At 31.5% G+C, this 23,018-nt stretch overlaps 1 long non-coding RNA gene across 1 annotated transcript; it reads left to right on the top strand.

Moving 5' to 3' along the window:
- Positions 1 to 8,042: 8,042 nt before the first annotated feature.
- On the top strand, positions 8,043 to 20,439 carry LOC146996821 (uncharacterized). Its single transcript, XR_015041478.1, has 2 exons — positions 8,043 to 8,583; positions 20,152 to 20,439. It is a non-coding gene; the product is annotated as an uncharacterized LOC146996821 (long non-coding RNA).
- Positions 20,440 to 23,018: the final 2,579 nt, after the last annotated feature.

Raw genomic sequence — 23,018 nt, forward strand, 5'->3', positions numbered from 1 at the left:
CAATGCAGCAACTGGCTGTGTTCAAAATCCGGTTATATATGCACACTCATACACTTTCCAAAGCACTTTTAATCTATTCTAATTTATGAATATAAAGGAGATGAAATGGCAAACACTTTCAGTTTTCTATACAACTGAATATGTAGCGTTAATAATATTAGGTTATTAGCAAAACTAAGGACATTTGTGTAGCATATTGTATAAGCATTTTATTATTAAATTATGAAAACGAATGTATATATATATGTGTGTGTGTGTGTGTGTGTGTGGGTGTGTATGTGATAAACAACAAAGTCGGAAGTGAATGACCAACATAAATTTTGATGGCGTAGAAGTTTTGATCCATAATGAATAGGGAACTGGAGGCGAAGGCAGATTAAGTCTTCATTTTTTATTTCAGCAAACATGTTGCGGCCACAAACAAGTTGGCACATTAATTGTGCCTATTCCATAAATCTTACATTTTAGATAATGTTTCGGTAAGAAAGGAGGAACAGACAGACTGCAGTCCAGCTAAGCCAGAACGTAGAAAGCAAGTGCGTTATGTTCAGGATGAAATCTTTATTCAGACTTAGTTAGTTTTGGTTCTCAAAGATTGGTTGATTGGATAGTTAATATTTTTGTAAAATTATTATTGGCTGTTTTAGTTCCATTTACATCATCAGAATTATGTAAGAGTCATATGATATGGATTTATCTAGAAATGACGCAGTGCAGAAAGAGGTTACTATTTTTAGAATAGAGAAGGAAAATTAATTAACACTGCTAATTTAATCTTTTATGCGTTATGATAGGGCTTAGTTAAATCCTGTAGTCTATGCCCTGGATGTTTTTCTTCATGACCTTTGCTGCCGCTCTTCCCATCTTTCTCCCTTTGTTTGAACAATATAACGCAGTAAATTTAAAGTTATTCACATTTAGTTTAAATTACTATTGCATATGTAATTTTGGAGAATCTAAAAGAATAATGATCTGCCATTTCAGTTGAATAAATATATGCAACTATAAAATTTAAATTCTTCTGTGTCATCATTTCTGCTGTATCCCACTTCGCTAGACAACACAAAGACTCGTATGCCAAAGGTTGGATTCTCTCTTTGTTGTCATTGGATATCGCCTTACACTCCCAGCCACGATGACTGCAACCTGATGACTCTTCTATGTTCCCGGAAATACTACATATATATATATATATATATATATCTTAAATATATATTTCTTCAATAAATAAATCAAGGAAAATATAAAATCGAAAAATTAATAGTAAAATGTACAATGAAAATCATCTCCCAGAGCCAGTCGTTATATCTTGGTTTAATTAAATTAATTATTATTCCGTTAAATTAACGACTTTTCTATCACAAAGTTAATAAATGTCTTATTATATCTCGATGGAAAAAAATCCATAATAATGACTCAGGTAAAATGTAAAAAATATACTCACTAAAAGAGAATAAGTTTAAAAGAATAGCTGGAATTGTATTTTAATTATTTGTTAGAAGAACGTACAAATCCACTTCGGAAAATTCAATCTAATTAATTAATCCATGCCTGGTAAATAGAGAGTCGACTTCATATAGTAACTGTAACTATTTATTATGAAGAGAAAACTGAGATGTATTTTCAGATATTCAATTTTCCGATGTACTAAATGTTGAAGAAATAATTTTGACCAGCCAATTACGGAAATAATAAAGGGAGAACTCATTTTGTTTAACAAATACAGTAAGTCTGACAGTACCATTATTTAATGCTTTTATTGTTCACAACTTTTTCTTCTATTTATTTTCTACTTATTTAGTCATTATTTATTTATTATTGATGACCCAGGCGCCTATTTTCACTTCTAAGGTTGCTGGTATTATTATGATGAAGTTTCCTTGGAATTTTTTAGGACTTGCAAGTACGTTTTCAGTCTATAGGACTGTAAATAGTTTCAACACAAACATTTGGCAATATACGAGGTACAAAAAATAATCGTTTGAATTTTTAACTGCTTACTTACCAAAGTTAAATATATTTTTGTAAAATCTATCTTTTTTCTAAGCTTCATTTCAAAAGCGCTACCTGGTGGAATAACGGGAAATTTCTCAACATAAATTACTTAACGGTTTCCCTAACAAATTTCTACTTAATTCTGAAAGCATAAAATTACCTTTGGTTTTAATTGCATTTTCAATGCTCGATCTGCTAGGGTATTTCAGTGCCGCTCAAACCATTAAGAGATTTTTCCTCCTTTCAAATACGTGATGGGCCCTCTTGCCTGCCTCTTCAGAGGAGCGGAAGGGGAACTTAAAATTGGAGGAGCTCTGGACAGTTTGATTGATCTCCATACACCAAGGAAACCGTAGACTGGGGAGAGCGATGTGTGCAAGAGAATCCGTTACATTTCGTGGATGGAGAGCAAATTTAAGATGCGTGGCAAAATGCAGGAGATTTGAAAGCTCTGGACGGAAGGATGCTTTTCCGTTGCTTATTTTGTGGCAGGAGGAAGGAAGAAAAAAGTTTAATGTTCATCATTTACCTTCACCCTAAATTCCTTAATTTGCAAGACTTAAAACTTCTTAGTTGTAGTGGACTGAATTTTAATGCGAAGAAGACTATTATTCAGAGAGATTCTACTACATGAGCATTAAGGCATTTTGTGGGGTTTCGTCAAGTTCTACTGTGTATTTTAAATTTAACACAATCAATCCTGTTTATCTTATGGACAACCCTGTCTATTATATAGACTCGATTTGCTTTATCTTGAGTGATATGCATAGTTCTATGCATATAGATAGAAATATAATTACCTGAACTTAATAATAATAATTATTATTATTATTAGTTGATTAATAGATAATTTGTTAACTTAAGTTTAAGTAGGTAGAACATTATGCAAGCGGAAATCCTTACAAAGAGATAAAATGCAAAAGTAAAAAAAAAAAAATCACTTGTACTCTTTATCTTAATTGCTATGATGAGTGTTTCTCTTAGTAAGTGGATGGGAAAATTTGTTTTTCTCTTCCTTATAGATTTAATTACAGATTTAATTATCAATAAGTTCTATTTATAATTTACCCTTTTAAACAGTTACATTTAAGAATATTTTTTTCATGTAGAAATGAATACGTACATTTTACTGTCATATTATATGAATGGATAATTGTTATGAGGAAAAAAGGTTTCGCATTTTGTTTGGAGGATAGAGAAAAGTGTTCCCGCTTAATAAAATTTGTCTCTCCCTTTCATTAATAAATAATAAGTTTACTTAAAAATATAATATTTATATTCTAGATCGATGTTCACCAAATTTAATAAGCATATATCGTTTTTTTTTTAAATTTTAAGTTATCTGGTTAATTCCCTGCTAATTAAAAGACTTAACATACTATAACTAGAATTACGCAATGCTCACACAAGTAAAATATTAGATTTCTAATAAAACAAAGAATGTACTTAAATAGTTTATTAAAGCAAGCAATATTTTACAATAATAAATAATTTTAAAACATTAAAAAGTAATCAGGGAGATATATAGCTTTCATTTTTCTTCAAAATTATTTCAGTTATAGTGAGCATTGTTTTCACTCTAAAAACCATCAGTTCACTTTAAAAACCATTGAATTAGTTAATCAAAAATTTGTTCGTTGAAGTTTTACAAAATATGGAATATATATTAAAACAAATTCGAAATTCAGAATTTGGGCTTCCAGGTGTCCATATTCGGATGGAGGAATATGCTATTCAAAATTTGATGGCTCTAGGTTATTTTGCTTTTTCACAATGCAAATTTATGCAAATGCGTGAATTCATGCAAATTCTTCATTATTTAATTTCTTTAAATATAATATGGGGCGATATTGGTGGCAACAATTTGAAAAGTAATTCAACACAAAATCTCGTTTTGCGTTGAACGTTTGCCCTTTCAGGCTAACGTTTCTTTGGGCTAACAAAAACGTTAAGCAATTTAAAGAAGTGTGAATTCTTATTCCTTTGCAAACCAGAATTTTATATTTTCTCTATTGCAGGTTAGCATTCCCATTTCATAATATTTTACCCGGAATACTTCTTTTGATGTCGTCTTCGTTTAATTAAATAATTTAAAGACGTTATTAAGAAAAGAATTAGCTTATAAATATAATTGAATAAAATATATGATTCATAAAAGTGACGGAATAATTCAATTTTGCTCGAGAAGAAATTGAAACAGAAAACCTCACCCTTCCGCAATTGCTACGTAGAAAGAAAATAATTCCTTTTAGAAACACAAAGAGCGGAAAATATATTTCGTCTGATTCGAAAGGCAAGATGCAAAAACGTTCAACAAAAGAGAAATTTTATCGATCAAAAATAACAAATATGGAAAAACTAAAAGCAGGCAAATTGAATTCATTTTTTGACTGCGTGAAAAACAGGAGCAAGAAAGAAATGGAAAATAATTCAATAAAAAATTTCTTGCGCAACGCTTAACGAGAATTGGAATACAAAATCGCTTACGAAATACGCATCATATCAGACTCCAACTTAGCATTTCAAATGAAAATGTTTCTTCTCTTAAAAGAATTGAATAAAAAATCGAAAACAATCAAACACAGAATAAGTAAAAAAAACGCATATATATATGGCAATACCTCTGCTGACATTTGCATATGTCTTTCTTTCGCTGATACGAACCTCATTAGCGGCGTAGTTCAACTTTTCCAGTAGCATATCTTGAAGTGGGGAGCCATGTAACATGGATTCATCATATTTTAGAACCATTATCGTCTGATTAAACTGCGAAAATTTTTGTTTAGCTTTTATGAAATGAAGAAAAGAATAACAAATGAATTACAATGTCAGCATAAAAAATTAGAAATTGATTATTTTTCTCTTCTGTTTAGTAAAAAAAAAGACATGAAGTAATAAAATTTATTTTAGATCCGTTTTGTTTTGGAATTAATGTCCAAGTAATTTGCCTACAAAGAGAAGCAATTAAGAATTATTTTCACCTTAGCTAAGTCTCATCATTTATAATAACTTGCAGTACTGGAAAATAACAAAGAACCTATTTATCAGTAAAATTAATATATGTTACGTAAATGGTGCTATTTCCATTATTTTTAATGCAATCGTTTATAATACGTTAGTCCATTTCTAAATAATGTAATAAAGATTTATCAGTTACGACAGTAATTGAAGTTACGATCAATAATAAAGAAAACTTTCATTCGGATAATTACTGCATATTTATCGTCAAGGCACGATTTAAGAACAAAAGCGCTTACAATTTTTTGAGAGAAATATGTAACAAAGCAATACGAATATAAATTATTTGTAGCGAATATAAAACTGGCAGCGCTGGTGAAAAATTAACGATATCATACATTCAATTTCATAAAAATATACGTAATTCAGAAAGTAAGATAAACTTACCTAGACAATTGAGCCAGAAAAAGTTTGATGAATTGAACGCACTCGGCAATACTGTTAGTAGTGTTTTTAAAAACTGTGGTAAGTATTGCATCATGGTAGTGAGATCGATTGTTATTAGTGATGAGCTTGTCACGTTATTTGGAATTTATGTCCAAATTAGAAGTGCATGCCGTAACTCGTTTTCTGCGAGAAAGAGTGTGTACCTCTTTCCAGTTTGAAATTCATCACCAGCTACTAAATAACGATTATCTAGATTTGAATAGGAGTTCTTCGAACAAAGTGCAGCGTTGCATACAGTTGCATACTGAAGCAACGCTATGATAGACTGCTTGAGCAAACTTGGGTATTATGCATAAAAGTAGTTTTGATGGTACACATTTGAGCAAATAAAGGAACTGCAATATATGTTTCATTCGCATTTTTCTTATGCGGTAGCATTTAATTTTATATTTACTGCCGTATATATTCGTTTAAGACTGTGAAATTTCGGGTCAATTAACTAGTTTTTACTTCGAGATTTCCTCTCCTTTGCATCTAAACCCCCTCTAAAAGTATGTAAATGTAAAGTGTACTTTAGAAAAAATAGCTGAGGAAACAAAATGAGCTTGCGGCATAATCTTAGGCTGATTTTTTAATTTGTGAAAATCCAGATTTTCTTTCTGCTTGTGAGTGAGAAATAAACATAAGATTCAAATCAAAAGGGCTCCTATGCGGTCAGTTTTAGCTGGAGAAGCTGTTACAGAAAGCTAGTAAATAGGAACAATTATCTAGTGATTAATTACAACGGTTCCTGTTAGGTTTACCTGAACCTGTACTGCTTATAAACAAACTAAGAAGTTTATCAAATCAGCATGGCACTACGGCTGTAAGAGAAAAGATTATTGAAATTTCACTAGTCCTTTACACTTCATTTTAAATACCAACTGTTAGTTCTTTGACTGAGAAGCTGATGAGATTGTGCAATTTCTTTTCATTCATTCAAAACACATATTAAGCATTTCAACATGAAAAATTTAAAGCAATATCAAAATTAAAGCATTTGTGATTTTTAAATGTCAATTCTCTCAAATTAAAAAATTGAAGTCCCAGCCTTCTTTCTGAAACTCTCTCCGTTATCAACACCGTTATCATTATTGTCACCATCACCATTATCACTGGGTGAGATTTTAACTAGACAGCTATCTTAATAATAATAATCTTAATAAATGGTTTTTATGTACTTGTTCTGTCTTCACCTTTCACGAGAGTGCAAAATCAGTTCAATCTAAATAAGAGATTTAGTTTCAATACTTCACCGGAAATCGTTTGGTAGCTTGGGCCATTTCCTCTACACTTTTACTTTTTATTACATCCTTGTACGAAGTAAAAAGGAAGTATTGTAGTCGCGAAAAGTTTCAAGCATCATATTTCAACTCAAATATCCATTTTCACCGCTATCGTATGCAATTTAATGATGTTTTTGTGTGACATCTGTACGTAAAGACAGGATAAAGTCTTTTCCCCCCAAAAAAATTGCAAAACTAATTTTAAATGAATTCTCAAGAGAATTTTTCGTGGCGTCTGTGCTTGCGTATACGTATGTATCTCGCATAACTCAAAAATGAGTAATCTCAGAACGTATATATATATATATATATATATATATATATATATATATATATATATATATATATATACTCTCTATTAGCGGCTCAGTGATCTCAGTTTTTTATTCTTATGTGTTTGTAAATTGTGCATTTTTTGCTTTAAAAATGATTAAATTATGTTTTTCTTATCTTCCGGTTAAGATTTTTATGCTTTTAGTAAAGCTGTATGCAATATTTTTAGAATTATCAACAATTTAAAAGTTGTTTAAGTGCTGCTAAGCCTAATAATTTTTTCCATGGCGGCCATTGCTTGTTTACATTTGAAACAGCAGTTTCAAATATAAACAGATGTACATTTGAAACAGATTTGTTGCCAATCTAGAGAAAGCAAGCTTCGCAATGACAAAGATAACGCCTTCTTTTATTATTGCGAATTAAATCATGCTTAATTCATTCTGGAATTTATTCGAGGAAATAAGAGTTTAAGATTTACTTCATAATTTTCAATCCAGACATCTTTAGTTTTAATGTATTTTTGCCTTGTCGCGAAATGAGAACTGAATTAATTGAATGAGAAATACTGAATCGTCTGTGAAAAACTTTTTTTTTTGTTTGTTGTTGTTTTTTGCTTAATTTCTTTTATACATCGTTTTAGATTTATTATAGTATTTGAATAGAACATGTGGCAACGAATAGATAATTCTTAAGATGATATAAGTGCATTCTGGGTTAAAAAATGAGCGAAATGTAGCTCTGTTAAGTAAACCTAGGACCAGAGTGTCGCTATGGTAAACATATATAGTGAATTTTAAAGAGTGATTTATTCTGTTATGGTTTATGCGCTATCGACGAAGTAGTAGATTTAATTCAATCCAATAAGTTTAAAGGAAGTGCAAGAAAAAATAGGTATAATTTAATATTTCATACAAGGAATTCATCAGATTTTTTCATTAGTGAGAAGGCAAGCCCTCACTTTTCCACTGCGAATTCCATTTCGACTACAGCAACAGACGTTGGCTAAAAAATGGTTTTGAAGTTTCCTCTTTAGTATTAGACTCGCACACATGGATAAAAGCTGCAAGACATGTCTGGTAATGTTTTGCCACGCCTATTTGGCGCCACCGTTTTCATCAGCGGGCACTTATGCTTTTTCATGTAATTACATTTTCCTACCTGTGAACCTGCGTTTTTAATATTCGTCAGCAAGATTTTTCTCGTCGCATACGCTACTAGTATAAAGAAGAATTCGTAATTTCAGAATTGAATCTAATTCTTTACGCCATAGTGACAAGATCGACCAAGCAGCGCATTTTGCTAAAAAATAGCTCAACAGTTTTCTTTCCTACCAAGTCCTGTAGTATTCTGCATGCATGACGTCAAAATTTAATTAGTGACTTTTGCGATGTTTCAGAATTTCATTTCCTTCGATATCCTGTTTTTCTACGCCACACGCTCGAATGTCACTTTGTAACTGGTGTTATCTAGGTTTCTTGTGACCAAATATGTATCTAAATTTCTACTACAACATTAATGTTCTGAATAAATACGTGTTTCAAAGGTGAAGCTATTACACATCCTTGTTTGATACTATATATGGGTAAGTCAACATTTACCTTTTATCCAATTTTGGATTATTAAGGCATTCAGAATCAAATCTTAATATTTATTCATTCAGACTGACTGTAGCAGATTTCAAGAAAAATAATTAAAATACCTATCGCTGAATAATTCACTAACATTTTGCTACCGTGACTTTTAGTTTTACAACAGTTAGAGTGAGGGCAAATCTCTGCTTGATTTTATTTTCCGATAGCCAAGTAAGGGAGCCAAGATTTAAATTTTGTGGGTATTGCAAACTACTTTACATTTACTTTAAATTTTTCTTAAGAAGCTATTAATTTACCCTCAGGATAACGCTTTTTTTCTATTAATTTCACCTTCAGTGATAGTCGAGTGAACCAGTTAACAGATGTGTATTTTTTTATTTTGAATTTTATTTTAGTTGGTGCTTCTAGCCAAAAGAACATACGGGATGAAAATTCATCTGACAGCCTTTAACGTTTTATTTACTGCCTTTATACGCTTACTCTGGATTTAGCAGGGTAATTAATTGTATAGTGTTTTTTTGTTGCAGTGTAATATATATACATTAAAGATATTGAAAAATAGGATACCCTTGAATTTTTTTAATTAATAAGTAAGTGGAATGCTTTCTGGAGCAAACCTGTAGGCATGATCATTATGCACACGGAAACCATATACACATAGAAGTAACACAATATGCGGTTTCAGGCATAAAAATGAGATTACTTGTAATGACTTTAAACATGATAAATTCATCAGATCGAAGAATCATATTACCATTTTTACTTCTTTGTACGAAGTAAAGGAAGAACTGTAACCGCGAAAAATTCTGGATATCATATTTCAACGAAAATATCCATTTCAACGGCTCTCGAAACCATTTTAATGATGCTTTTGCGTGACATCTGTACGTACGGACAGAATAAAGAACTGTTTTTGCCAAAAAGGATTTCATAAAATAAAAAATCTGATGTGCACACCCCATGACTTCCTTGTACGGCCTTTTAAATTATGCATATATTTGCTGCATTTCATTTAAACTTATTTCATCGAATTTCATTAAAGATATATTTCTCATTCAATTAATTTACTTTTCACTTTGGATTTAAATGGATTTAAAATGGATTCAGAAGAATTTTTTTTTCTTAACGCATGTACATACGTACATACGTACATAGGTATGTATCTCTCATAACTCAAGAACGAGTAGCCGTAAAACGTTGAAAGTTTGTATATGGAACTGTTATAACATGTAGTTGTGTAAGCTTTCGTTGCAATTCCGGCTGCACCAATCGTATATATATATATATATATATATATATATATATATATACATATATACCCACTCTGTTACCTGGCTTGGAGAAAGTAGTTTTTATGTTCCGGTTAAAATTTTTATGCTTTTTGTTAATCTACATGCAATAGTTGTAGAATTATCAACAAATTAAAATTTTAAGTGGCGAGTTAAGCCTAATGAACCGCTATTTGTTTGCATTTGAAACTCAGTAGTATAGTGAATTAAGTCAGCTTCTGCACCTCTAATGTCTTTTTGCCAAGTGGGACCAAAAGTAAACTTCCAGTTTTGTGCACCGAAAAGTCTGCCTTGTTGCCCACTTGTCCAATTCCTTGTTTTTTCATAGAAATTATAATTTTAACTGTAAAAACTGTTTCTTAACTGCATTCGTTGTTTTTATGTTTTTTCTGTATTTTGCAATTTTTAAATTAAGCTATTTCGAGTTTTTATGTATTCTTGCTTTGCCACGAAGTGAAAAGTAAATTAATTGAATAAGAAATATATCTCTAGTGAATTTCGATGAAATAAGTTTAAATGAAATGCAGCAAATATATGCATAATTTAATAGGCCATACAAGGAAGTCATGGCGTGTCCACATCAGATTTTTTATTTCCTTGTTCGAAGTAAAGGACATATGGTGATCGCGAAAATATTCGGGTGTCATATTTCAACGAAAATATCCATTCTGACCGTTCTCGAATCCATTTGAAATGCGTTTTTGAGTGACATCTGTATGTAAGGACAGAATAAATGTCTCCTTTTTTCCCAAAACGGATTGTAAAATGGATTTAAAAGAGATTTTTTTCATGATGTTTAGATTTTTTTCATGATGTTTGGTTAGGTATGTATCATGCATAACTCTAAAGCGAATAGCCGTAGAAAGCTGATGTACATGAGATTTTTGTATGAGTCTGCTACAATATGTAGTTGTGCACATCCTTTTTCTTTGCAATCGACTGCAGCAAACGTTAATATACAGTACACTGCCACTGTATTACCTAGCTCTATGAGTCCAGCGTTTTTAGCTTTAAAAGGGATTCAGTTATATTTGTTTTATGTTTCCGGTTAATGTTTTTATGCCTTTAGTTAATATGTATGCAATAAATGCGGAATTATCAACAATTTAAAAGTGTCGCTAAGCCTAACGAGGACGCCATTTGTTTACGTTTGAAACTCTTATTTGTAGAACAGTGAATGAAGTCTGTTGGTGCACCAGTTTCAGTACCTTTTTGCCCAGTGTAACCAAGAGTTAACTTTCAGATTTGTGCTCTGAAAGGTTTCTCTTCCTGCCTGATGGCCGAATTGCTTGTATTTGGGTACAAACTATAATAATTGTGAAAATTGTTTTTTTTTAACTGTTTTTTACTACATTTGGTGTTTTAGTTTTCCTGTATTTTATAATTGTTAATGAAGATTGAGTGTTTATGCATTTTTGTCTTGCCGCGAAGTGAGAACTGAATTGATTGAATCAGAAATGTATGTGTAATGAAATTTGAGAAAATAAGTATAAATGGCATGCAGGAATAAAATGTGTATAATTTAATAGGCCGTACGAGGAAGTCATGCGTTGCTCACATCAGGTATTTTGTTTAAAAATATTTAGGAATCTGCAGTGCTTCTTTTTTATTCTTAAATGTTTCGTAAACATACAAAGAACACCTATAAGGAGAAAACCTGTATTGTTATTTATTTATTTATTTAAAGAAATTTTGGCGTTAATCAATTTCTCAAGTATGAATCACCTGATCAGCAAATGTTCTCCGATGAATGTTCGTTAATCAAATATTTCACATGTGTTCAAGATAATTACAAAAGCATGTGCATCTTTAATTAAGCTAATGAAGTATTTTTATTACTTTAAACTATGAATTTATTCTCCTCTTATGATATACTGCATGACTCCTTAGAAGGATTTTGTATTTTTATAGTTATAAAGCCTTCTTAGCATACCTTCATGGTGTAGTGATCTGCACGCTGGAAGCGTATTTCAGAGGTCCGTGGTTCGATTCCCGACGAAGGTGTTGCTCATTTTTCATTTGGCCTGCTTTCGAAAATACCTAATGTCTCTACATAGTTTTCAAAATTAAAAATATAAGTGTTGCATAAAACAGAAAATTAGACAGTTTATCTTATGCAGTTAGATGATAATGTGTATTCACAGTGTTATTAATTTTTTCAGTGTGTTATGATATTCGCATTCTTTCTGTCTGGTGAAAAAAATCACTTTCTGTTGTTATTTACTAGTACATCAATTTAAAGTGTTTTGATGTACTATATTTATATTCGAACAAATTATTCATCTTATATTGAACTTTTTGTGCATTAAATATGACTACCAATTTCAGCAAATTTTTTTGTGATAAAATAAGTATTGTTTTGGATATGTAATTGAAAAATTTCGAATACTATAGCTATTCGAATTTTCATATTATTCGGAAATGTGAAAAGATTTAATAAAATTGCAAATCTAAATAGCATCCTGAAAGTGAATTTAAAGATGAATTCATTTATTAATTTTACTCATTTCAATTATGCTTCTCATTCAATCCTTTATTAAGACATTCCTTTTGAGATTTATGTGCAATGAATAAAATGAAGAAAATACTTTTGATAAAAGAGCTCACAAAAAAGAATCAGTTCTTTGGCCTTGCTTGCTTTTGAAACTGATTTAATTAGTAATCGCATTCTTTATTACAAATAATAAAGGAAGGTAAACAAATTTTAAATATTAATTCCAAAATTAGATCGAATGAGGAATCCCATTTATTTTATTCTATTCATTTTCATCATCAGATTTCAGATTAAACCTTTTAGCCAGAAAAAAAGGGGTATTATTTTTTAATTTAGGCAAAATTATTAATGAATAGGTAAAAGATTCCTGAGTAAAAAAAGGTGTATATTAAAAGTCGTAGCCTTGCACACTTTGATTCTGTAATTGGCTTAAATATCAAGCATGTGTAATAAAAATAGTAGAGGTAATAAATGAAAATGGATACATCTGTCAATATTTACAAAAGCAGTTTCTCAGCAATGAATGCAACCTAGTGGAAACATAGTAAGCGTCTTTGATACATTATCTACGGTTTCATAACTTTACATTAAAACATTTCAGTTTGCGTTATTAGGAAAATTACACACTAGTTTAACTTCTGAGCTTAGATTTGAGATTTAAATTTAATAAACAATCAATCAAGTTTGCTGTTTTGTTAGACACTCATATCATCGTTTGTTCATTTCGTCGCTTATCGTTTATTTTGTTGCACACGTATTTCAGCGTCTGTTTGTTTGTCGTAAAATAAAAGTTACTAAAATAATTTTGTAAATAATATTGTAGAAAAAGAAAAACTTTCTGTATTATTTTTGAAGATATTTTATTTCCCGAGCTCCTCGTATAAATCTATTTTCTCTTTCAGTATTCCTAATATAATTTACGCAAGTGTTTAATTAATTCAGTTCTTATTCTAAATTCTGCAGTCCTATGATCTTTCTTTCCAACTCAATCTAATCCTAAGAGCATTGCAGGATCTGATCACCCCTTAAGCTCATAAAACACGAGCCTATGATCTCAAATATTAGGAGATTCTAAAAGAGACGTCTAGCTTCTAGTTAATTCTTTTCCTGACAAAAATTAGAGTAGTGGACTTTAGCCAGCCTCTGGAAAAAATGCCTTGCGTAGGATTCTTTTGGGTTTTTGCTTAGAGTGCTCTTGAAGAATGCGCTGCTCTTGAAAAATGACTGTCTAAATCAGGGCTTGAGTATAACCAGCTCTTAAGTTGGATCTTACAATACTTTTAAACATGTATTACTCATACGTAATTGCTAATTTTTGATAAATCTGATGTGCTAAATTTAAAATTATGTGCTAAGTTTTTACGGATATTACATACATAAACTTTAGAGAGAGTTTGAGAAACATGTAATTGGGAGTTTTTGATAAATCTGATGTGTAAAGTTATGTGCTAAGTTTTACATGTAGTACATCTATAACTCTGGAGACGGTTTGGAAAAAGTGATAATTATATTAGGGATACATTTTGTTTTTATATTTAGTATGTTTGAGATGATCGGCCATTTCTTTTGCTTGGTCTCAGTCTTAACCAGTTGTTGTTTGTCCATGAATTTCATGCAAGAATGGAGATTGGATTTCTATTTCCACCCCAATTTTGAGGAAGAACACCCGGGGGGGGGAGTAATAAGGTCTCCCAACCCTCTTCCTTGCCCCCAATCTATATGAGAGGATTTCTACTCGCCGTATATTTAGAGCATTCCCATGCGGCAAAGACTCTATACATTTTCAAACATCCATGTCTTCTCCGGCATTCGAACCCGGGTCCTTCCGTACCGCAATAATCTTCCCTAAGCACTATACCATCTGGGTGACGACTTAATCTGTAACTATGCAATATAGTTGTCCCCGTTGCTATACCTGTGAATTATTTTAAATTTAATTATTTTAATTTATCATACTATAGTATGAGGTTTATGTATTAATTTTTGCCTAGTTAGTTCTCTTTAATGAAGTTTCCAAATGTTTTTAATATATTCAGCTTGTATTATTGAATATGGAGTTTGTCATCGTTTGCTTTGCTACAAACAAATAAAACTATCCTTAAGTTTATCAGGACAAGACCACTGATTGGGCTTGATTCCCATTGCTGATCATACCAATTTATGGAAAATGAGACCTAACATTTCAAATCCTCTTCTTTCCAAGATAAAATTAATATTTTAGCTATTGTGTAATTTTTCCATATCTTATTTTACTCGTTACAACGTTTTCATGAATTAACTGTGATTTTAGGAAGAAATGATGTATTAAGAAGAATGACTGCAATATCTCAGTTAAACAGAATATGTAGAGTATCCAAGGAATTTACCTATCTAAACTACAAGCAACATTTCATGCCACATTTGTCAAGTTGACAATGTGTTTCCTCTAGCAATATCATCAAAATCATTTCCTGTACTGTAAAATATTCATTTATGTAGAGTAACTGCTTGGTGTATAAATAATTATTTAATTACCATCCGAACGGCTTACGTGATTTGATTCCCAAAGCACATAAACAGAGTAAACAGCGCCTCAGATACCGCTACGTTGCACACGTTTTCTCGATATTCTCCTATGATAACTCCCACGTTTACTGGTGCTGTATCCTAGCTTTCGCAAAAATCGAAAACACAATGCGGACACATTTTCGGCCGTGATATACGACAAGTAAACAAATATTTCTTTGAGCAGGTTATAAGAAACAAAGCTAAGTAAATCGAATTTACTTTCCTTTTATTTGTTCAACATAATCTTCTCTCACTGTATATAATTTCTATAGCCATTTATACAGTGTATTTAATTTCTGGCAGAAACATTGTCCCGTTTGGCCTAAAATCCATTCATTGGCAACATTCTTCATCATTATCACTTTCAAAACACACATCGTTAAGGATTTCTTGAAATTTTAAACGGTAAAATGTCATTTAAATCAAGTTTTGAAGGTGTAGTAAATATAGCAGGGTCTACTTTGATAAAGTTATGTACGTTGGGATGATGATAAATAATTATCTTCATCAGTTTTCTCCTTCGTTTACTTTTAATTTCTTCATACAGGTTTTGTTATTAAGTGTGTATAATTCATCTCTGTGGTTGTTTCTTCATGCTGAAGGTAATCAAACAAAAACGGGGCTTTGGTATCTCAGAAAACACTAATAATGTCTAATAATGTATAATAATATTAATACTTAAAACTTCTGGTATTGCTCTGTTCGGATTCAGATATCTCCAAAAAAATCCCTATCTGGAAAAAAATTCGAAGTATAAAAATAATAACCAAAATATTTGATACAGTTAAATTGAAGAAAAATCCAAAAGAAAAATAATGTAATAGCTATTAGTAAAACTAAAAAATTTTAACGTAAACTAAACAAATTGCCAAAAAATCGGTTAACGAGTTAAGATTAACGCAAAGGCATGAAACTGTGGATATCATTTAAAATACCTGAAAACATTTGCATATTAGGACGCTGCCTCCGCCACATAAACTCAATTAAATAAAAATTTAAGTGGGTACGGTCAGTTGCCATATTGAAGTTTTTTTTTTCCATTTCGCACTGTCCCATAACCTTTCAATAGTTTCCTAAGACAACCAGTATAAGGATCGATAAAATTATATTCATGGTTAACGCAGAAATGTTGAAATCCAAGTCTTTTATTCTTCAGTGTTATACCCTTCCCAAATATTCTGAGTATATTACAATCTCATTAATATTATTTTTTCTAGCAACTTTGCAACTGTGCAGAGCGGTTAGGCATAAGAACTAAAAAGCATTTTTTTCTGTAAATCGCACCGCTATTCATATAAATTATTCATACAAGCTGATACTGATAACGTTCAATGGAAGTTTATTCCAAACACTATTCATAAATGAAACGAACTGCCGCTAAGAAACAGATTCTGGATCCTTCAAACCAGTTTTGAAAACGTAATCCTTTTTGTCTCGTGTTTGTTTCTCGCTGCTGAAGAAATTGTATGGAAGATGTTTCATTTTTTGAAATTCAAAATTCGGACTTCCAGACGTAATGTTCGAGTGAAGGGCTAAGGGTGGTTCTTCAAAATTTGATGGATCTACGTACTGTCGTTTCTTCGTGTTGCGAGGGACATACATATATGTAGATTCTTGATTATTTAATTTCTTCATTATTTAATTTCTTTAAAAATAATACTATATTTGATAGCGGCAGTTTAAAACCTGATACACCGTTTATAGTTAACACAAAATCTCATTTCGAGACTAACAGCGCCTTTTTTTTGCTAAAAATGGATGCTTTTTTCGTATACATATACATACACGTTTCGAGATCCATATTGTGTATTTAAATACAGTATATTTTTAGAATTTTCGATAGACACTCTCACGCGCTGGAGAGAAAAATGTTTTATTCCCTACATTGTTGCCACTGCTCCCTTTGAAACTGATCAATTTTTAAATAAAAAATTCGTTACAGTTTCCTAATATATAAAATAGATAATTAAACAAATTGCAAATTCTAGCCTCCAGGTTCCCATGTTTGGGAGCCTCCAGGTTCCCATGTTTGGGAGCCTCCAGGTTCCCATGGGTGGAGATCTATGCTATTCAAAATTTAATGACTCTAGGTACCGTTGTTTCTTCACAATGCGAGAAACATGCAAACCTGTATATTCTTCATTATTTAGTTTTCTTTAATCGTATAATGCAAGGCGATAATATTGTGGCAACAATATGAAAAGTGACTTGGGGCAAGAATATTAAAGTGATTCGACACAAAATGCCGTTTTTGAGACTAATAACTCTTCTGGATTAACGTCTATTTGGGCTAAAAAGAAAGAATTCCCCCCCCCTTTCCGTGATAAGATTTAGCTAAAGTTCTTAAGATTTTAAGTTTCAAATTTCGTCGAGCCCCACAAAAATTTCTGCAACTTTTATAAGTAAAATTACTAACCCTTAAATTCATCCTGTTTAAGCCATTAGAAAGACTAAAAGCATTAGGGAACTTTGTCTAGGGTGCATTGTCGTAATAAAAAAATACGAACCAAACTATTTCAAAAGTAAGAAATAGGAATAGATATCATTGGTCATTATGCTGATGGTTACCAGCAATAAAGCTTTAAATTTTTATTTAATGAGAAAATCTGAAATACCATTTCAGTTTTCTTATCCATTTAAATTTTCTTAATGTCTCTTTAGAAGTCTTCCCTTTCAGTAAACTGCTTGTGCTTTTTTAATCACTGCCAAGTGTGATTTACTGTTGAGGATCAACCACAGATCATATTTTTCCAAATTAGTTTTAATGACTTTGATTTTCCTGCACAGATTTTTTTTCTGCAAAATACAATTCCAATCTGTATGTAGAGGACTTATGTCACTTTTCTCTAAGTAGAACATTATTGTTTCATTTCTATCTTAGCTGAAGTCGTAATTTAATTACTTGTTCTTGGCTCATAAACATTTATTTAAACTACCGTCATTGCTAGTAAGGGAAAATTAAACGAAATTAAAACCAGTCGTTATTGGAGCAGCCTATTCTTTTCTGCGAAAATACATAAATTACCTTAATTCTTACGAGACAAACATTAATAAGAGGCCTCTTTACTTGGGAATTTTCAACTAATTAAATTAGAACTCGTATTAGGTTTGGTTCTAATTTTATTTAATGGCTAAATGTTTCAAAGGTTCTCAAGAGAAGAATTTCTATTCAAGAATTTGTGGGAATGCTACTAGATATTTTGCGGAATTTTTCTTTCATTATTTTTTGTCACACTTTCGAAGTCCTTGTGCCTCCAGTTATAAAATCAATGCCTTTATTTGATTTTGGAAATTATTTTCTTACACACATCTTTGTGATCTTCATAGAACACTATATTAAAGCTTTTTAATTTCAGTTTATTTATTTTTGAGTTAAGCTTTGATACTGCTGAACTGAAGTCACAGTGATATCAGCAGTTTACCATAACAAATGCATTTTCTCCTGTTTGGCTAGCGATGGTCAAATAAATTAATGTAAAATTAGTTTAAAATAGTTTATACTTAGACTTTAAGCTTCAAATATGATTCAACAAATAAAAAGCAATTAAAAAAACCAAGAAAAAAATACTTGCTTAGGGTGATTGAGAGAACAGAGATTGAATTCATAATAATTTTTTTTATTAATCACTAAATTTAATATCGCCAATTACTGATTTGCTTTGATTTTTCGACTTTCAAAATGGAATATTAAAAATCTGCTTTTAATTGTTTTATTAGTGTAGGTTTCCACTTTTAAATACAGGGTGATTATAATTAAAGTTACGATTTCAAAACGCTCTAACTTGAAAACTACAGGTCAGAATGACTTGATATTTTACCCGAACAATCCTGAGGTAATGGAATTTTGCTTCGCGAAGGAAAAAAATAGTTCTAAACTTTTCAACAGAGGGCGCTGTCAGTGTTTACATCGCTGTTGTGGATGTATAGCTGAAAGGAAACAGTAGACTCCAAGGGTTTACGATCAATTTTATTAGAGAAAAAGACAAGTATACGTATTTACAGAGAAAACAGCGATAGTGACAAGAGAAGCTTTATGAAAAAAACACCTTACAGATGATTAATGTGTAAGTTTTTCGATGGGATCTCCTCCTTGTTCCGCTGCTAATTGGAAGCGCAAAACTGCACAACAGATCGGAAGGTATCTGTGGAACGATCAGCAGCAGCTTCACACGAGTAGCAATGTTCGGAGGAGCACCATCTTGCTTGAATATAGTGCGATCCATACATTGACGTTGCTGAAGTGCCGGAAGGACATGGTTACGCAAAAATGCTTCATACCGCTTGTCAGTAACTGCGCAGGTAACGGGACTCGCAGGTGTAACCTCCTCGAAGAAAAACGGACCGACGACAAACACTACCGTTATTCCGCTCCACACAGTGACCTTTTCAGAATGAAGAGGTAATGGCTGTAGCGGGAACGAATTATCGGTCTCCCATATCCTACCCTGCAATTTGGCGTATTTACAGAATCTTGCAAATGAAAATGAGCTTCGTCAGATAACAGGGTGTTCCAAGGCCATTTATTATCCACTTCCATCCGAGCAAGAAATTGTAGTGGAAATGATTCACGTGTTTCCATGTCAGCAGGATTAAATTTATCTCTCATTTTCTGCAGGCCATATGTGGTCATTGGGCCGGATTTTATGCTTTTAATGTCCGGAAATTCCTAAAAACTGTTAAAGCACAGTCACCATTCTTATAGGAAAGCTTCACGAGAAGAGCACGATCCTTTTATCATCAGATTCATGAAGCACTCAGGCAAAATGTTATATTTGTCGTTAGTACTCTACATTTTTATCTTAGCTACGTCTGCAATGCGCATGTTATGTCTTAGTAATTTGCATACCAACAGCAATGTGAATCCTGATAGCGCTATCTATCGGTATATTTTGAAACTATTTTGCCTTCGCCAAACGAAATTCCATTGCTTCACGATTGTTCTAGTAAAATATCGAGTCATTCTGATAAACAGTTTTAAAGTTAGAGCGTTTTTAAATCGCAACTTTAATCACTCTGTGTAAAAGTTGTTTATATTAAATGAAAACTGCTTCTGCTTAGGAAAAGGAGTGCGATGTTACTGAGTACGTAAATTTGCCTAGGAATAAGTTTTCTTCTTACATTTATTAAATGGAAGTTACATCAAAGATGGTTCACCAAGCGATATTAGAAATGTTTATAGTCAATTTTTTTAATTACTTTGTCTTACATTATTTTATATTTCTTTACAGGCCGACCAGTCGGTATAAGTGGTTAGGACAGCTGACTACGATACCAAAGGGCCCGGGCTCGAATCCTGGAGAAGGGGTGGATGTAAATTGCCTGTCCCCTCATAGGAGGTAACAGTAGCTGCCTATTAAATGCCTTCATAATAAAATGAACAGTACTTCTGGCATTTTCCAGGCAAATTACAAGCTCTAATATTATTGTCAGTCATAAAATAAAAACTTTTTACTTTGTTTTTCAATTTCTGAAAGTTAATTGTTTAGGATATGGCAAAATAAACGATATAAAAACAACTCGTCTTGATAATTTAAATTTTTAATCCATTTCTTTGAAACTACAATGTAACTTCAGCTATCTGAAGAAATATTCTCGAATGGTCTCGAAAGTGCTGGTCTAGGGGGGGAGAGATTCTGAAATTGCGGAAAGTTAATTAGAGGTTGCTTGTTCGCATAGAGCAAAGCCATCGTATTTTTTTTATTTTACATCCCCCCCCCCTCAAAATGAGAGACTGGGAGAGCAAAGCATTAGTACATTAGTGAAGCAAGAAAAGAGTATGAGGAAAGAACATGAAAACAAAATATAGGACATAGCTTACAGGCTTTAACTATGCCTTATCATAATTCATGATCTTTCTCACATAATAATAAAATGCTTAATTATATACATTTTACAATAAAAATAAATAAACATATAATTTATAAATAAACATCAGGTTTAGAATTATAAGATAATGATATAAGATATGTGCAATGATATGAAATAACAAATTAGAATCATGAAAGTCCAAGTGTCTTCAAAATGTCCATTGAACTTTTTGTTTTAAAGTGTCCTTTCACAATGAATGGTTTATGAACATTTCTTCTTGATATCACGAAGTCCACAAAATAATATCCACAAATATCATGCAATTTTCACTGAAGATGGTTCCATAGTGAATTTTGAATAGTAGATTTTTGAAATTTGTGGGCAATATCTTTTATATGAAACTTAAAAATATACTATTCTTCGTAATGTATTACTTGTATTCATTCTTCTCATCGTAGGTAATTAACAATACATCGACATATTTTAAAAGAAGATAAAAATTCAATACAAACATTGTGATACCTTAAGAAATCAATTCAATATAAATAACAAGATGATACAATAAGACAATAACACTTTGAATCAAAACTTTTGGTATGTTCTCTCCAACAAATCAGCGTGACTAGTTTGCTGATGGTTGGGGGGTGCTAGGCACAAAATATCAAAAAACCTAACTAAACCTAACCTAAAAGGTAACTGGTTTTGGGCATTGTACATTCTATGAAAGTGTTTTTGTAAAAATTTGGTTTTCTAAAATTATGTGAGAAATATATGTTTGTGTGTGTGTGATAGTACTTCTGTGCAAAGCTATGGTCAGAGGATCGTGGCTGGTATGGAAAGTATGCAAAAGCCCAAGCCAGTTTCTTAACCATATTTGACTCTTCTAACAAAAATAAATAAATAAAAATAAAAAAATAAAAAGATAAAATTTTGATGGGGTTTTAGGAGTATTACCTAGGGGGGCATCAGGCATATGTTATCACTTCTTATTTCCTCTCTAAAGAAGAAGAAAGAAGTAATACACATAGTGTGATATTTAGTATCGAAAACAAGTAAAGAAACATTCGTTTTCATTAAGAATCTGGTATGAGGGTCAGATTTTCAATGCAATGCAAAAATGAGTTAGAGTTTTCCCTCTCCTCATCTCTTGGGAGAAGGGGCCCGTACGCAACAAATTTTGAAGGGGAAAACTCTGGGAAGGCAGGATAGGAAAGAAGCCAGATTGGGAAAAGGTCAAGATCGGGAAAATAATTTGTCATAGTTAGCGTTTAGATCTAAATTAGGTATTAAAAATCATAATCGGGAAAAATTTTAATAGATAATTTTCAAAAATTTAAATTAAATTAATTTTGGACAGAGATAAGAATTCTAGTATTTCTAACAGTTAATTTAAAATCATTTGCTGGATTAAAAGATCTCAGTCTAGTTGAATGAACAATTTCTGATTTCTTTTTAACTAGTTAGAGGATTAGGTTTATCAATTTCATAAGTAACTTCAGAATATTGTTTTAGAATTTTGTAAGGTCCTGAAAATGGTGAAGAAAGTTTACGTGTATTAGGATATTGAATTTCTTCATACATTACTAAATCACCTATTTTAAAATAACTAGGTTTAAAATGAGTATCATATCTTTCTTTGTTTACATTATGATAATTATCAGCTCTTTTTTGAGCTATTTTTCTAGTTTCTTCTATTGGTGTTCTTGATTTTGAATTAAGGAATCATAAGGTAATTTTCCATACACTAAGTATGATGGTGGGAACCCTTTATTATTATCCTCATCTTGTGTTTTACTGTTCAGATTACAATTGAATTTTCATAAAATTATCAAGTTTATCAGTTTAGAAAGCAGGTGAGTAAAAATGTTAAATTAGATAAGTTTTTTCAAAATAATTTTGTATGTAAAATGATAGCAATACTAAACAGCCTAGTAAATATTTTGAAAATAGTGAAAAATTAGTATGTAAAAGTGATACTAGTACTAAAACGTCTGGTAATTATCTTGAAAATAGTAAAAGTTGGCAATATGTCACATCAGAATTCCGGACATTGTTGTGGCTGAGTGTAAAGCGGCATCCAATAACGAACAGAAGGATTTAAATGACGACACAGAAGGACTTAAATAAAAATTTAATAGATTCGTTTTTCGGTTTTTGATCTCAAATGAACCAGAAGAACGAAATATGTTTTCGAAACATATTAATCAATTTTTATGAAGCTTTCATTCATTTCCCCCTGATGAGTTCTGAATTGGTGTTTCAGTAATTGGAGATTAATTTTTATTTT

Source organism: Stegodyphus dumicola, chromosome 6, assembly GCF_044657685.1.
Source record: "Stegodyphus dumicola isolate Sdum_Otavi_A_Nest chromosome 6, ASM4465768v1".
Lineage (NCBI taxonomy): Eukaryota > Metazoa > Arthropoda > Arachnida > Araneae > Eresidae > Stegodyphus > Stegodyphus dumicola.